At 41.9% G+C, this 16,165-nt stretch overlaps 1 protein-coding gene across 1 annotated transcript in view; it reads right to left on the bottom strand.

The window, feature by feature from the left end:
- LOC146809202 (venom serine protease inhibitor-like) overlaps positions 1–13,841 on the bottom strand; it is a 60,118-nt gene extending 46,277 nt beyond the window's left edge. Inside the window, exon 1 of the mRNA XM_085616020.1 lies at positions 13,799–13,841. The gene's annotated coding sequence lies outside the window, so the exon portion shown is untranslated. The remainder of the gene's footprint in view (positions 1–13,798) is intronic.
- Between the last annotated feature and the right edge of the window lie 2,324 nt (positions 13,842–16,165).

The raw sequence follows: 16,165 nt of genomic DNA, 5'->3' as shown, positions 1-16,165 counted from the left end.
AATCTATATAATGATGTCCACATGAATATGTGAGAGTGTTTAAGAGTCTATGTACAAGTATGTGAATGGTTATGACTCTATATGGCTATGAGGGTATGTGATAGTCTATGTATGGGTATCTAAGAGGGTGTGAATCTCTCTGTGGGTATATGAGAGGATGCCAGAGTCACAGTATAAGTATGTAAATTGGTATCAAAGTGTCTTTATAGAAATGTGAGAGGGTGTAAGCCTCTAAGTATGAGTATGTGAAAGGGTGTCACACTGTCTCGATAAGTATTTGAATCAGAATAAAAAAGGATTGTATGAGTTTCTGAAAGGAGTTCAGGGTCTGCCTCCAGCCATATGAATGGGTTTAAGGGTGTCTGTATCTATATACTTATATCAATTGGTGTAAGGGTGCCTGTGTAACAGTGTCTGTATGGGTATGTGAGAAGCTGTGACTGTATATATATGAGTATGTGAGAGGTTGTAAGAGTCTGTAGGTATGTGTATGGATATAAGTGTGTCTACATGCATATTTGAGTGGATGTGAGAGTCTTTATATGGGTATGTGAGAGGGTGTCACACTGTCTGTATAATTGTATGCATGGGAATAAAGGAGATCTGAATAATTATGTGGACTGGTGTGAGAGACTCTATATGGGTTTGTACTTGGATATAAGGGCATCCATATGGGTATGTCAGAGAATTTGAGAGTATCTGTACGGTTATTCATATGGTTGTGACATTGTGTGTAATTTTTCCTGGGTTACTTTCTAGAAATTGTCTACTTACAGTCTCTCAGTACTTATTTATATATCATACCTGTATTACAGACCTATTGCTTTGAACCTCTGTCTACATGTGTGTTACAGTATAGATAGTTATCTACATTACTGTTTCACTATACCTTTTACAATCTCTACAGACCCTGCTATGTACTTTAATTTCTCTCTGGGTTCCTCAGCTTAAATTGTACTTTTTAGTTAGTTATATAGCTGAATACATAATTATCTCTCTGAGTGACTTACTGCACACATCAGCTTCCTTCTGGGAATGTAGTGCATGCATCCTTATACCCTTTGCTCTGTTACTGTATGTATAGCTATATTATTATGTGTGAAAAGTAACTATAGCTTACTGTAAATACACTTTACTTCATTTTCATCTTTTACTCAATTCCAACATTTCCTTTTACTTTGCTCAAACATCCTGCTCATCTACCTTTCTCACAATCAGTCCTTCTCTATCAACTGTTTTCTTATGGCACAGCTAAATTCATATACCTGTTAAATGTGATTGTTGGTGAGTATTTGTTTTCTCAGTGTTGGGTTCTCAAACTTTTCTCAAGAAAGCAGACACAAACCAAGAAAAAGAATAATAGACCACTTTCATACAAGGCAATCATTAAGGACTCCCTATTCAGGTTTGCTTTTAGGGTTAGAGAAGCTGAAAACAAATAGAAACACTGCTTTAATTTCATTTAATGTTCTTACTAATCATACAGCTCTTTTGAATGGTCATATATCTTAACCCTTTGTTTGACTCCTCTAAAGAAAGCCCAATTCTGTAGCAGTTGTGGGTGAGATCCGCAGATCCATGAATGGATCTGAGAGTCTCAGCATGGCCCCAGAGTAACCTCACAGAGGATCCACAGAACCGCATGGCAAACTGAAATCTTTTTTAAAAACTATTCCTAAACACTTCGACTTCCACACTACTTCCTACAAATCCCTAAATTTAGACTCAATGTTTTGTTCTCTATTTCTTTCACGACCAATGTCTTCTCGCATTGATGTTGTAGCCTTATTTGTTACCTCCCCCATACTCCTGTAGCTCTGTTTCCATGGTTACCAACAATGTAACATTCTCTGACAGCAGCAGGTCACAAGCTCACAGCTGTCTCTACAGCAGCATGCTAACAATTAAGTCCAAATTTCAGGTGTGGTTGAGTGTATAGAATTTCAAACTTACTTCTCATACCCAATCACACATCAACTTACTTTTAATCAGTACATTACTTACACCATCCAGTCAAATTTAATGTGTTAAACTTGACTTCATAGGATCATTTTAAACTGACTTCATTTTCAAAACTGCCTCATTCAGCTGCAGACTTATTCTGTGTAGTACTGCTCCATCCTTCAGTATGGTAAGAGTGTGGATTGTGGGTCATCGCACATATTTTGAAGGTCATAATATATAGAATGAGATGTATTTGTAGAATATAAACCGTGGATCCTTTGTAGATGATATGTGAATTCGATAAATGAGAGTATAATCATCAGGAGATAAAATATGGAAAAGAGGAAAATAATTTTTTGATGATTAACGTTGTCGATTATGTGGTTTGTGCACTGGCCCAATACTACACTGATTAGCTTCATCCTCTTACGAATTTAATACCATCCACTGTAAATAAAGTTAGTTTCAAATTATAAAGAAGAATTATAAAAAAAGAGAAAAAAAAGACATCAGAAGATGTTTAGAATTTTACATTTTATGAACTTCTTTTCCATGAAAAAAGAGAGAGAAAAAGTGCTTTTGAAAGTAGGATCTTTATATCTAAGATGATGATGTTAAAAACTCTTCCTGGCTTGTGGGTCTTTTACACTTTGAGAAAGATTGGGATCAGCCGAAACACCTCAGTGGACGTGCTGCAATAATGAATTGATAATTGATTGATAATTGGATACCTAAAGTACCCACTTTTGTCTCGCTTTTGCGAGAAGAAAATGTGAATCTGGAAGTTGGAGCCATTCCAGCCGTAGAGCACCCGCACAGTGGATGTGGTTGATATTTTGGCATGTGTTTACGATATATGTATATATCATTTTGTTTTCAGTCATGTTAAATCTGTGGATCACCCATGGAGTTACACGGAGCTTTCGCGAATGGCCAAACAAAATGTTTTCACAGTGCAGGCAACTATAACTCACGCGACCGCAATCCTCTGCTGATGACGTCAGATATTACGTCACTGATGACAAATGTGTCTTTCTGAAAAAAAAATATTTGTAATATATGTATAGCTAAAAATTAATGGAAGAAGACATGGGTAAATAAGTGTCTAAATACAGTGATGTAATATCTGACGTCATCAGCAGAGGATTGCGGTCGCGTGAGTTATAGTTGTCTGCACTAACTATAACGAAGGAATTTCAATGGTTTTTCACGAGTGAAATGTCCAGCTAACTATAACATGTGTGAAACCTATGGTTTTTAAAGTGAATTTGCAAGGTTTTTTAAATGCTAATTCCTAACTATAATGTGTGTGAAACCTATGGTTTTTTCAGTAAATTTGTACGGTTTTTTAAATGCTAAGTTATGTATTTATTTATTTTTAAGGTTTTTCACCGTGCGCGCACCGTGCGCGCGCTGTGGTCGCGTGGTGCGCTTCGTGCACCGTGCGCCCACGTTACGCAGTTCGCGGAATTTTATATATATGAATATTTTATATTTTATATATATATTCACTGAAAAAAACACAGGTATCAGGGATGTTATAGTTAGTTGGACATTTTACTCGTACAAAACCAGAGAAATTCGGCCGTTCTAGTTAGTTCAGTTAACTATAACCCGCGCCCCTGCAATGCACTGCTGATGACGTCACATATTACATCATTCATGACATGGTCACTGACATCACTGATGACATCACCGATGACATCATCCAGTGACTGTGTGTTTCAGTAAAGTTTAAATATGTTTAATATATATAGGGAAAGGCTTATTGAAGAATTAGTGGGAGTATAATTGTCTGAATTAGTAGGTGCGTGACTGACTCTATAAGTGAGTGATTAAACGTATCTTACTGAATGCATGGGTTAGTGACTGCATCCGTCTCTCTGTTGGTGTGTAAGCGGCTGCATGGGTTTGCAAATAGCTACATGAGTGTCTATATGGGTTATTGATTGGTTGTCTGAGTTTATGTATGTGTGCCTGAGTGTTTGTGTGGGTGGGGTGTGTGTGACTCTGTCCATAGATGTGTGAGTGGGTGATTCATTGGGTGCATGGTTTCAATAGTGGATCTGTGATAGACTGTATGGGTGGGTGAGTGTGTGTATGGGTATGTTAGTGAGTGAATGTATATTTCAGTGGTACATGTGTGAGTAACTACATATGGGAAAAGCAGTATATATGTGTGCTGGAGTACATAAATGGCTATAAGTGAGAGTGTGTGATTGTGAGAGTGGCTGTATGGATGAGTGTGTGCTTGTATCAGTGATTGTATAAGAGCGTAAGAATGTGCTAGTATTTGTATGAGTAAGTGAGCTGGGGTGTGTATAACTGTATAGGTGAGTAAATGGCAGTGTGATTAATTATTTGCATGACTCACTAGGTGTGTGAGTGCCTATATGGATGAGTGGTGGTGTGTGAGTGTCTATATAGGTGTATGAGTGCATATGATAGTCCTGTACTGAGTGACCATAAGTATCAGTGACTGTACGGGTGAGTGAGTGGATGTGTGTGTAAACCTAAGAATCAGTGAGTGTGTATGTAGTTATTGCTGTTGGAGTGTCTATGGTTTTGAGAATGGAATTCTGTAATTTAGAGTGGGTGTATCAAAGGTTATATTAGGGTGTGAGAAGATGCATCAAATTATCACATGTATGATGTCATGAGTGATGTCATTTGAGATGTCATCAGTGATATCACTGACCATGTCATGAGTGATGTAACATGTGACGTCATCAGCAGTGTATTGCGGGGGCGCGAGTTATAGTTAGCTGAACTAATTATAACGGGGGAATTTCTATGGTTTTATACAAGTGAAATGTCCAACTAACTATAACTTTCCCTAAAACCTGTGTTTTTTCTGTGAATTTCTAAGGTTTTTTAAATGCTAAATTCTAACTATAACGTGCCTGAAACCTATGGTTTTTTCAGTGAATTTCAAAGGTTTTTTAAATGCTAATTTCTAACTATAATGTACCTGAAACCTATGGTTTTTAAAGTGAATTTCAAAGGTTTTTCAACTTCTAATTTCTAACTATGCCTACAGAGGTAGGACATGTGAAGAAAGAAGAAAAAACGCACAGAAAGAATCAAAAGAAATGCAGAAAGAAGCAACAGAAGTCCACAAAGATGAAGAAAAGTGCAGGAAGAAGCAGGACATGTGCAGAAAGAACCAACAGAGGAGCAGAAAGAGGCCTTGTTGCAAAATCATCCTGTGCCCACAACTTTTTCAGATGGGTACTGGTGGTAACTGACTCTGACTAACCAGGCCTAGAGCCAGTGCTATGCTAAAAGGCACTTAGAATACAGTGAAAACACCTACATACACTTGGGAACACTATGCATTGGGGTACCCTTGTGATTAGCATGACCTCCTCTGTAAGGCCCTAGTACATAATAGGGCAGGAGAATTAAAACTACCTCTTAAAACTGCTACGGAGCGCTTTTGCACAGTGGTGAAGGGAGGGGAGGGCCTGAGGTGACATGTGTGAAAACACGCCCTGTGGCCATTTTAAGTTGTGAGATTTAGTCCCCTTGAATGCTGATGGTCCCTGGGGTCCAACTAGCCAACCAGGTACCGCCACAGAGCTTCGTTGCATAGAGGTGTAAAAAGGGGCGAGCCTGACCAACCTCTCTGCAACGCAGCACAGTGGCTCTTCCTGGAGGTACCTGGTGGGGTTGTTGGCCCCCAGGGACCCTCAGGATTGAAGAGGAATTAATTCCCAAACTTAAAATGCAACACAAGTCGTGTTTGCACACATGTCACCTCAGGCCCGGCCCCGTCCCTTCATCACTCTACAACTTGAAACACACCACAGGGCACGTTTGCAGAGTGTTGCTGGGAGGGGGCGGGGCCTCTGGCACGATCGCGTGTGTTTGGTAATTTTTGGGGGGGTAAAGGGGGCTGTGTGGTCCCCCTTCTTTTGACTTTTTTGGGCCCTGGGGACCCCATATCCCAGGGCCTGACCCCATTAAAAAAAATATATATATATATATTAATGGGAAGGGGGCCACGTGGGCCCCCCTCCCGTGGCCAATACCTGCCCCGAGGACCCCATCCCCTGGGGCATGGGCAAATATATATATTTTTATTATGGAGGGGGGCTGTGTGGCCCCCCTCCTGAGGCCTCTATTGGCCCAGTGACCCCATTCCCCAGGGCTGGCCTTTATTTATTTATATATTTTTTTCCCTTCTTTGCGGCCCCCCCTCCCAGGCCACTTCTGGGCCCGGGGACCCCATCCCCTGGGGCCTGGCCATTGCTTTTTTCAGAGGGGGGCCACATGGCCCCCCTACTCAGGCCAATTATGGCCCCTGGGACCCCATCCACCGGGGCCGGCCTGCCTATTTTTTTATGTTTGTAGGGGGGAGGGGGGCTGCATGACCCCCCCTCCCGGGCCGCTTCTTGCCCCGGGGACCCCATCCCCCGAGGCCGGCCCTATCCGTTGGGGACCGTGGGGTGTCCCCAATCCCCCACGGTCCTGCTGGCTCCCCGTGTCCTGCAGGAGCCGGCATTGCTTTTCCACGCAGGGAGCTGCTAAGATGCAGCTCCCCGTGTGGAAAAGCAATCAGGTTTGAATTTTGGAAGAGAGAGCAGGTTTCCTGCTCTCTCTTCCAAAATCATAACCACAGTTTGCTATGACAGGGTGGGAGCCGCGAGGATCCTGCCCTGCCATAGAAAACTGCAGTGTCCCGGGGTTGGGCACCCTGGGACACTGCAGGAGCTGGCCCTGGGGGTTGGCAGTCCCCAGTGCCATCACAGGCTCCAGGAGGTTGTCGTTGCACTATTTGATTCTGTTGCCACTGACGTTGTTGCAGGACAAGGCGCATATCCCCTTTTTAGGAAACCTCGAGGAAGAGGGAGAGGGAAACCGTGGCAGCAAAGAAAACGCGACGGTCAAAACGAAGGGAACGGAGAAGCAAGCACTTCATCCGAAAGGATTGGTACGAAAACCCGAAGTATGAGACAAAGGAAGGATCAATGAAGGATGAACTTCAGGTAGTAAATCTCTCACAACAGGAACTATCCTCCGCAGAAATCTCACTACTAAAACGGGGTATTATTTATTGCCCCATACAAAAAATGGACTTAGCGCAAACAAGGATAGATCTTTATCTATCCATCCGGAAAATAAAACTGGCAAAATTCTTCATTGCTAATCAAAATAGACCTAAGCTAATAAAAAGCATTGCCGAAACCAACATCAAAACTCCTGGCAAAGGAGTCAAAGGATTTCTTGACATTACTCAACCTAAACGCAGAAGAAGGAGAAGAAATCTCCTTGAAGACAGCATGCCCACAATTAGGGGCTGGTTTGAGTGAAAAAAGACCAAAATCCAAGTTTTATCCACAAATAGCGCCAGGAAATAAAATTGACATTTTCCAGGAAGCTATTATACATGATCTCTACAAAATGAAAAAATCAAAACATAAAGACAATCTGAACAAAACGGAAAGAGAGGCCCTCGAAAAATTGGCCAATGATTATGAATTTGAAATCAAAATGGCAGACAAAGGGGAAACGTGGTGTTAAGGGATCGAACTCTATACACCACGGAAGCACACCGTCAAGTAACTATTATGAAAAATTACAAACGAATCCCACAACATCAATTAAACAAAAAATCGACAAAAAACTCAAGATATGGGTATCAAACAGTTTAATTGATGAAGATGAAAGCAAATACTTATCAGTGGACTTTCCAATTTCAGCAACAATGTATTTCCTCCCAAAGCTCCACAAAAATCAAAAAGAACCACCAGGGAGACCAATTTTGTCAGCAAAAGGCTCCCTTCTGGAAACAATGGCTAATTTCATTGATCATGATTAATCTGTGCTTAACCAACAATGTCTTTTTATTTGGGGATGAGCTATATTGTCAACAAAACGGAGCAGCTATGGGATTTTCCTTCAGCCCCAGTTACGCTTGTTTGGTAATGGGGTGGTGGGAGAAAGAGATAGCATAGAACATCAAGCATGAAAAGCATACTAAACGGCTAGTTAGCTGGACACGATTCATAGATGATTTGTTCATCATTTGGAATGGAAATGAGGCAGATTTCCAGGAATATTATGAAATTTTGAACACGAGCATACCCAATCTAAAATTCACGTATGAATCAAGTAATGAAAGAGTAGTTTTCCTGGACACAGAAATTTATGTAAAAAACAACTGCTTGGAAACTACATTACATCGAAAAAGTACGGCAACTAATGCGACTTTGGAGGCAACAAGTTTTCACCAGCCATCCCTTATCTCCAGTATACCATACGGGGAGTTCCTCCGCCTGCGGCGAATCTGCAGTGAGGAGGAGGAATGGAAAAAGCACAGTGCAAGAACAATAAAAAGATTCAAGGATGGAAAATACAGCAAAAACATCATAAATAAATGTTGGAATAGAGCAAATGAAAAAACAAGAGAAGAATGCCTGGCACTAAGAAATGTTGATGAACCAACTAACGGGGAACCCATAAGACTCATTATGGACTTCAGTCAAGAGTCCAAACAAATAGCCGAAATAATAAAAAATAATTGGAAAATCCTCCGTATGGATGGAACTATCAGCAAAAAAATGGGTCCCCATCTGATAATAACATACCGGAGAGCCAGGAACTTGAAAGACCTGCTAGTGCACAGCCATTTTAAAGCGAAAAAACAAAAGGAAACATGGCTCAACACAAAGGGTTTTATTAAATGCCACAATTGTAAAGTATGTGAAATTGCGAAACCAGTAACAGAAGTCACAATAGCAAACAATAAAATCTGGCAAATCAGAGACCTGTTAACATGAAAAAGCCAATATACGGCATACGTAATTGAGTGCCCCTGTATGCTTAGGTACATAGGCAGTACCATCTGTGACTTAAAAAAACGCATACTGGAACACGTACGTGCCACGAAAAACAAAGACAGGAACAACGCTGTGGCAAAAAACATGGAGACATACCATAATGCAAATTGAAAAGCTTTGAAGTTTTATGGAATTGAGACCGTACTGGCCAATGAACGAGGAGGCAACAGGGAGAAGACTTTGTGACAAAAGGAGTCTCGGCATATCTTACATTTCAGCACCATGACACCTTTTGGTTTGAACCAGTCAGAGGAACTTTACATACACCTGTAAAAACTGTCTGCTACCCTAAAGTAATGCAATCAGGAAAGATGTTTTCTATTAACTATGCTTTTAATTATTTGTACACAAAGTCCAAGTTATAGCACGCCAAATTTGGGGATCACCCACCGGAGGGTAGACAGTGAGTAAAGCGCAGGAGAGTACGAAAGCACAGGCAGTGCGATCTTTCCACAAATGCCCACTGGAGGGCTTTTGAAAAATGACAAAATAACCTACACCTATTAAAAAACACATATGATTCTCTTGGCAGCCACTGCTCTTAAAGTACCAGGGGTACATGAAATAGAGCGGGACAGGGTAACATGAAAAATAAATGTCAGCACACACACAGTTTGTTGTTAAATATACAACTAAGCATAGTTTAGGAATGATAATGAACATAATATATATTACTGAATGCATTAGCTGTAAACAAAAATGTAGATATACTAACTGTCAAAAAAACAGGACTACAGCTCACAAGAAGCATTGGGTAAATTCTGGTAGAAAGCAGGAAATTATGTCACAGCTTTTCCTGTAAAGGGTTTCTTTTAAAAATGTGATTTATCATGTGACAAACCAACCGTGATGAAGGTATATGTATATACCGAAACGTGTGGGTTTATCTGTGTTTTTTTGTGGCTGAAAAATGAAAAAGATTTAAGAATAAATCAAGACTTTTTGAAAAGAAGACTGCTGGAGTGCGACCAATTACTTCCTCTGAGGTTTTGATTTTTTTGAATTGCGGTTTGGTTCAACCGCACTGGTAACGCACCTCCCAGAGCGCCTGGGAACCCGGGAGAAGTGAACCGGCTGTGACATATATATATATATAAATTCACCAGTTATACTTACCTAGGCTAACTATAACTTACACCCTCACAATGCACTGCTTATGACCTCACATATTACGTCACTCAAGGCATGTTCAATGACATCACTTATGACATCCCAAATGACATTTCCAATAACATCGTCTGCAGAACCCACACGTACCCACATAGAACCTCTCATATACCTACTCACATACCCACATACCCATTCACATATCCATTCACAGACCCTTACAACTACTGACACACAAGTTCACTCACTCATCTAGCCACTTACATAGCCACAACGTCACCCACACAGTCACTCACACAACCACTCACAGACCCATACAGCTACTCACAGACCCACAAAACTACTCACACACCCACTTTCAGACATTTATAGCCACTCACATACTCACTCATATACCCATACAACCACTCACATACCCATTCATATACCCACACAGCTACCCATATAACTGCTCACTCACAGATACAGCCACTTTCCTTACATATCCATTCACACAATACATCAATCAATCAATCAATCAATCATGGAATTTATAGCGCACGCTACTCACCCGTGAGAGTCTCAAGGCGCTAGGGGAAGGGGTGCTGCTACTGCTGGAAGAGCCAGGTCTTGAGGTGCTTCCTGAAGCTGTGGTGGTCCTGGGTCAGTGGAAGGTGAGTGGGGAGGGAGTTCCAGGTCTTTGCTGCGAGGTAGGAGAAGGATCTTCCTCCTGTGGTGGCTCAGTGGATCCGTGGGACGATGGCGAGGGCGAGGTTGGTGGACCGTAGCTGGCGGGTGGGGGTGTAGAACGTGAGTCCGTTGTTGAGGTATTCAGGGCCCATGTTGTGGAGTGCTTTGTGTGCGTGCGTGAGCAGTCTGAACGTGATCCTTTTGCTGACGGGGAGCCAGAGGAGGTTTCTCAGGTGTGTAGAGATGTGGTTGCGGCGGAGAATGTTGAGGATGAGTCGTGCGGAGGTGTTTTTTATGCGCTGGAGACGGTTCTGGAGTTTGGCGGTTGTTCCAGCATAGAGGGCATTCCCGGAGTCCAGTCGGCTGGTGACGAGGGCCTGGGTGACTGTTTTTCTGGTTTCGGTGCGGATTCAGTGGAAGATCTTCCGGAGCATGCGAAGGGTGTTGAAGCATGGGGATGAGACGGCGTTGACTTGTTTGGTCATTGTGAGCGAGGAGTCTAGGATGAAGCCCAGGTTGCGTGCGTGGTCCGTGGTTGTCACCAGGAGTTGTCCCAACATTTGTTCACAAGTTCACTAACTCATCTGTACAGCCCCTGACAAAAATACGTACTATACAAAACAGCCACTCACACACCTAGTCACATACTTATACACCCTTCAAATAGCCACACGCTTACCCATACATCCACTTACATACCCTGTCACTCAGCCATAGAGCCTTTCACACAGTCACTCAGTCACCTATACAGCCACTCACACACATACGTGTTTATCCACAGAGCCACTCACACAGTCATCCCCATCACTAGTACAGCCACTCACAAGCACTCGCCCACCCATACAGCCTCTTACACAGTGACTGACACACATGTACAGATACTCACACATCTACTCACTCACCCATACAGCCACTCTGACACCCACATTCACACTGAAACAGACAGTCACAGTGCCTTTCAGATGACATATATTATAAACAGTATCACTCAGAAGAACAAAAAGTATAGTACTTTATCTTATGCAGTATCTTGGTATGTATTGTTAACTCTCAGAAACGTTCATGACATCACTGATGATACCACTAATGACATTTCAACCAACATCACAGATGACATCACTGATGACATCATCTAGTGAGTGTATGTGTTTTTAAGAATTTATGTGTGTTAAACATATATACTAATTTACTACAAAATTTAAATTAGTATACTAGATGCACTACTACTAAGTGATACTACTTCTCACATACATTATGTGAGTGGGTGTGTGCCCGTATGTATCCTTATTTGTATTGGTGTATGAGTCACTATATGGGTGTATAAGTGGGTGTGTGAGTAGATGTGTGGGTGTGTGAGATGCTTTGTGAGTGACTACATTGGTGAGTAGGGGATGCGTCAGTAGCTGTATGGGTGAGTGAGTAGCCTTGTGAGTGGTTCTATGGGTGGATAACTGGGTTTTTAGTGACTGTAAGGGTGAGTGAGTGGGTGTCTGAATGGCTATATGAGTGGGTGACTGTGTATGTAAGTGGCTGTATGGGTGAGTGAGTGGCTGTTTGAGCAGGTGTTTAGTCAAGTGAGTTAGTGTGTGAGTGATTATTAAAGAATAAGTGGTGTCCATGTGAATAGCTTTACAGGTGAGTAGGCATTTGTAAGAGTTCTTGTATGGTTGTGTAAGTTGTTATGTTAGTGATTGTATGCGTATGTGAGTGAGTGGGGGAGTGTTTGTGTGGGTGGGTGAGTGGTTGTGCTCCGGGCAATATGGGTGAGTGTGTGGGTATGTGAGTGACTGATTACATCAATAGATGTATGGATGAGTAAATGGTTATGTGAGTGGCTGTACCAATGAGTGAGTGGTTGTGAGAGGAGCTCTATAGATGAGTGAGTAGTTGTGTGACTCCTTTAATTAGTGTGTGAATGAGTATGTTGGCTTTGTGGGTGTGTGAGTGGAGCCATGAGAAGTTGTATGATGGTATAAGTGGGTGTGTGAGCGATTTTCTGTATGATGTTGTGAGTGATATAATTTGAGATATCATATTCCAATTGAAACTCAGGTTAGATGTCCTTCACATCTAACATGGCCTTCAATTGGAATTCCATAGAGCATATTATCAAGCCCATTATCGCCTTTTTAGCGGCAGTTTTCTGCTGCTAAAGCGGCGATAATTTTATCGCCTGGCTTGATAATATGCCCCATAGTCTGGTTTCAAAACGTTCCATTTATCTCCCAGGGCAGATGCTGCAGCCTTTAATCCTTAGATTGAAGTATTTGTTAGACATGGCGTGTGTCTGATTCTGAATTTGTGAGGTGTTAAAGGTTTATTTTGTTTTAGGCTGTTTGACCTGTTTGATGGTCTATTAATGTATGCACAATGCAATGTCCAGATGAGACTTTCTCAAGGACCTGCTATTGTCATCCTTTCCACACTCCCATTGCCCCAGTAGTTAAGTGTCACCTCGTATTGTTTTCACGACTCAAGTCCTGTAATATGGCGCGGTGAAACGTTTCCTGGTTTCACTGTGAATGATGCATCAGCTTTGCCTTGCGGACTGTGGGGCATATTATCAAGACAGGCGATAATATTATCGCCGCTTTAGCGGCAGAAAACTGATAATATGCTCTATGGAATTCCAATTGAAGCTGATGTTAGATGTGAAGGACATCTAACCTGAGCTTCAATTGGAATTCCATAGAGCATATTATCAAGCCCATTATCGCCGTTTTAGCGGTAGTTTTCTGCCGCTAATGTGGCGATAATGTTAATGCCTGTCTTGATAATATGCCCCTGTGTTTGCCATTAATTGATAGTTGTAATATTTAATAAATGAGAGATCTCTTAAGATTTTTATTTTTAAAAAGCAAGAACAAATTGGGATGTTTGGTTTCCAGCAATAGAAAATACTGTGTCAACATGGACTGCTAAGGATAAGAGAAATATACAGATTCCTCTGAAAGCACACAATGCAAATTACCACCCGTTAGACTATTACACACGGACACAGAGGCAGAAGTATCACGGTTCACAGCAAGTGCTGAGAGCAATCACATGCTCTGTTTATAAATTATCTGTTTAAATATATGCGATTATATATTTTGCTGTCCTGATTGACATTAGTTCATAAAGTTAAAAAACAGTTGTTCAAAACTGAATAAACCATTGAATTGAAGACAGTGAAGCTACTCTGCTAAGCAGTTAAACTTATAAAAAAGCATAGATTGGTGGATACAACTCACCTCCACTGTTTCGCTCTGAGAAGTACTACTGCCTGAAACCTGTTGCTGCTAGGAGGAGTGTCAAGGTTATATAGCCAATGATGTTTCTAAGGCATTGTCATAGTAAATATAGCGTGATGTGCCTATGCCAATAGCAGCACTGCCAAAGATTATTTAAGCAGAAACATCCTATGCACACGTTATGTCTCATGATAAGCAAGAACACTTTCAAGGATGCATACATCATAAGTCTCGTGGTTAGTGTGAGAAAATGCCCTTCTTCACTGGCCACTCCCATTTTTGTGAACTGATGCATCTGCTATTTTATTTATATTTATCTGCCTCAATGCATGTGCTCGGACCACTAAAACAGGTCAAAATTGCCTAAAGCCATAACTGGCATATTTAACTTTCCTATAAGACCAGGATGTATAGTGCCTAAAGTACACCCATGACATGGACATTTAAAAATATCACCTATTGACTAATGTGACTAATGTGCCACCCATTCACTTGAGTAACAGCACAAACATGACTCAAGTCCTACCATAGAAGCCTGTCTGCTGCAAGTTTAAAACTGCAAACCCATTAAAAATGACCCCTTTTGAGGGGCGAAAACCTCTCTTTTAGATATATGAAATTCACCCATAAGTAGGCATTGTAGCACAAATGTAGGGTGCATGGAATTGAAAGGTTTGACATGTAGACATTTAAAATTAACATGTCCTTACAGTGACTGGTCCCCAAATGCTATTTACACCTTAAAAACGCTGGTTGGTCATTAGAGAAACACTGGACATTAATTCTGCTATCTCAGACTAGGGGCTCGCTAGAAAAATAATTCAAAGACTGTGTTAAATATCTATTAAAAAATTAAACTCAATAAATATTAAAGGAACGGGAGTTTTAGAAAATTGCATTTTCTCAGCCTGAAGCACCTGGAGGCTAATTTGCATTAGATGTTGTCTTTCAGGGAGAATATGATGAGAGGGGTCACTTTTCAGGGGCATGCCTGACCTTAGGAGCATGATCAGCACAGTAGCAGCACTGAAAGGCAAGGGATGGAGCTAAGCAAAGGAGCCTGCGTTGTGCGGGGATCTTGTAGTGTGGGCTTGTGACCAGTGTCCAAGTCAGGCAGTTTGTGCCACAGTAGCCCATCTCCCTCTTCTCCATGTCCCGGGAGCTGCAATAAGAGAGGCCACAGAGCTTAGCGGAGTGTGAAGGAGCCCCTGCCCTGAGGCGGCCTCATGGAGCCATGCCTCCTGCTAGGGATCTGAGGACTGCTGTTACACGCTGGTGGTGAGTCTGGAGTATGGCCCATGGAATGGGGTTGTGCTATGATGTTACAAAGTAAAAGTGAAATGTTTAGCCATGCCTCCTTCTGCACTTGGGTAGCTTAGGACTGCTGATGCATGCTTGCAGTGCATCAGGAGTACCGCCCATGGAATGGTCTCATGCAAGCCTATGATGTTGAGCAGTAAAAGTGAAATGTGGAGCTGTGCCTTCTGCTGCTGTTGCTAGGAAGCACGGCTGCTGCTGCATGCTGGCCGAGAATCCGAGGTACAGCCCGTAGAGTAGGGATGTACTATGATGTTACACGGTAAAAGGAAAACATTATCTGTTAAAATATACAAGTGCAATTCAACTTGCTGTGCTAGTTTAGCAAATATGCAGTTTGTGACATATACGCTACTGCCAATTTCAACACCCTGAAACCAAACTGTTAGCACCCTCCACCACCGCCCTTAATTCATGTGTGCTTACTGTGGATTGGGGTCCCTTCTACGAGTCACTGGGGGACCCTCTACACACAGTGCGCCTTTTTTCCATTCAATCTCTTGGTGCCTGTGGCACAGTGACAGTAGGTAACTCATGAAGTTGCAGTAATCTGGTTGTAAAAGAAGTGTGATGCTCTGCTTTTGCCTCCCTTATGCAGTGAAGTCTGAGTATTGCCATCTCTTCCAGTAATTGGAGCAGTCTATGACCCCTTATTTCATGGATTGAAATACAATCAGCCTTCCCTCCTTTTGGAGTAGTAACCTTCACGGGCTCCAACATCTGTTGTGAACCACATCAGAGTGACTCCCCCTCCATCCACTAATAGCCGAGGGCTGCTGCCTCCCAGCACCAGTGCCAGCCCCCTGCCCTTGGAGGGATCTCCTGCAACAGCTCTTAAACCACTGGCAACTTTTAATGGCTGCAAAGTCACAGTACCGTTTGACGTTGTTGTGGGTGTGACTAGATTGTTTTCACTGTTTTTAAGAAACTTGACTAAGATCATTTTTTTTTTTTGATAATCAAGTTTATTGGATTTGAAGCACATCAAACAATACAGTGGTAGCAAAATCAAGCACATTATGACAAGTGTTTACAGCCACACTAGTGGAG

This window comes from Triturus cristatus, chromosome 7 (assembly GCF_964204655.1).
Source record: "Triturus cristatus chromosome 7, aTriCri1.1, whole genome shotgun sequence".
NCBI classification, from domain to species: Eukaryota; Metazoa; Chordata; class Amphibia; order Caudata; family Salamandridae; genus Triturus; species Triturus cristatus.
Note: the sequence above shows the minus strand (reverse complement) of the source record. Positions and strands in the feature narration are given on the sequence as shown.